The 2,220-nt window shown below is 40.9% G+C and overlaps 1 protein-coding gene across 1 annotated transcript in view; it reads right to left on the bottom strand.

Moving 5' to 3' along the window:
• Positions 1–2,220, bottom strand: part of LRRCC1 (leucine rich repeat and coiled-coil centrosomal protein 1) — a 50,729-nt gene that overhangs the window by 40,981 nt on the left and 7,528 nt on the right. The window lies entirely within an intron of this gene.

Here is a 2,220-nt window from a genome sequence, read left to right as displayed (position 1 = left end):
TGAAGCATTTTTTTCTATAGAAAGAGAAAAACAAAAATAAATGAAAAGAGAGAAATACCAAACTACAGGTATCTATATTAAACTTAAACATTTTCCACTCTTGCCCCAATTGTAACAATTACAAAAAATGATTGTAATATGGAACTGTCCGATAAAACATTTTCCGTCAATTTAGCCTATTTATACATATGGGGACAATCTCTCCAGAGCTGTCTCGGAGGATTGTCTGGAAATAAGTAGGAAATTCATTTTTTACACCCAAGCCGAAATTAAAAGTGTTGTCAGGCCGAAGCGGAAAATGACTTTTCCCAATCTTTTTAAAATTATTTTTATTTTATTTTTTAACTTTACTGTTAGGGGCTTTGGGAAAATATCACAGGTCTAAACAAACCCTGACATTTCCCTTTAAGAAAAGAAAAGAAAAAAAAGGATTGAGGATGCAGAGTCCTATATCTCTTTTTCTGCAGCCGCTATTATGAATGAACAAGAAGCCTCTATAAGAAGGGGGTTATTCACAAAAGTGTGAAGAGTTTGGAGAAGGCAGGAGAAGTGAACAATCTAGGACAACACAGCTGAACTGGAAAGTGAAGTGATTAGGAGATTTTCCAAATCAGCTACTTTGGCCTAGATTGTTTACTTCTCCTGCCTGCTCCAAACTCTTTACAATTTAGTAAATAACCCCACAAGTGTTCCTGTCCATTCATAAATTGAGGAGATAGTAACTGATACTATGTCCACAATCATGAATGAACAGGAAGTGATGTAGACCACTTCCTGTGCATTCATAACTGGAGACACTGTAAGCTTACTATGTCCTCAATTATTTACAAGTACTGATCGCTGAGTGTTTGTGCTCTTATATCCATCATGACTGCTCTGCCTGTCGCAGGAGGCCAAGCTCTACTCCTTTATGCCACCAATGATGATCATGAAACCACATAAACATAACACTGCAAGACTAGACATACATGGGGAGATGTCTCATGCAAAGTTATAGATAGTGGTACATCCCCATAATCTTGTGCCTGATGAGCAAATGGTGATAGGCTTTGACAACAGGTGGTGTAGTGTACATAAAAGTAAAAGTCTTTTCCCATGTAAGAACATACGCTTTCAATGGTTGGATGCACTTATTAAAAGAGAACTTTACCCATATCTTTGAAATGACAACAAGCACACCTTTAGAAATGTTTAATGATAACAATCTACAAACACATACTTCTAGATAATTGCAGGCTTTTTATTCTCTGCATACCTTATTTCTCTTTTCCTCCCCAGACTTCGCACAGTGGCCATTTTTACTAAGGGCAGATTAATATATGTCCCTTAACTTCCTGGAACTTCACCACATGTGACCATACACATCCTCTTGGGGAGGGTAAACACCTTTCCCTGAGATCTCGTGAGATTACAGATGAGAATTCCCAGCAATGCAATGCTAATGTAACCTTCCTAGGATGCAACACTTGGCACATTACATCATTTGTGCCACAGAGGACCAGGAGGTGCAAAAACAATACATTTTAAGTGGAAGAAAAAGAGCTGCATGCTGAGGTGATATTTAGTAAAAGGGGGTATTACAAGTGATGATCCTCTCTGTGGAACCCAACCAGCACTCTATGGGCAACCTAAACACTGAAGCACTGGTGTGAACCCTATGTACTAAACCGAATACTACATTTTTATTATTGATGGCGTGATACACAAATCCAATTCTCAGAAAGCTGAATGTTCCAATATATCTCACTATGCAGGGCAATGTGAAAAAAATATGGCAAGCAGTAAAAATATAATTTGTATGGCTTTCTAGGTACCAGAGTTAAAGAAAACCCAATACAGTCTTCTCTCTTTCACTGGGAAAGAGACTATGTTGCCCCACTTGATACTCAGTACTGTACCATCAGCTGGCAGGATAGCCTCCCAATAAAGTCATAACTGGATGAGAGACTAAAGGTGCCCATACACTGCACGATTATCGTACGAGAATCGCGGGAAATCCCGCGATCGTACGATAATCGCAAAGTGTATGGAAGGTGTGCAACCGTTTCTACTGTACGGTCGCACGTCTTCCGTCAAACAAGCAGGCTGGAGTTAGTGGCCTGCTTGCTCGACAACTGCCGAACGGGCACACTGCCCGTTTGCAGTCATCGGAAGCCGGCCCTCATTGCAGTCATCGGAAGCCCGCCCCTTGGGGGGGGGGGGGGGGGGGGGGGGGGGAGG

The sequence above is a fragment of the Nanorana parkeri genome, unplaced genomic scaffold (genome assembly GCF_000935625.1).
Source record: "Nanorana parkeri isolate BGI_ZX_2015 unplaced genomic scaffold, ASM93562v1 scaffold213, whole genome shotgun sequence".
NCBI classification, from domain to species: Eukaryota; Metazoa; Chordata; class Amphibia; order Anura; family Dicroglossidae; genus Nanorana; species Nanorana parkeri.
The sequence above is the reverse complement of the archived record's forward strand: the minus strand, read 5'-3'. Positions and strand labels throughout refer to the sequence as shown.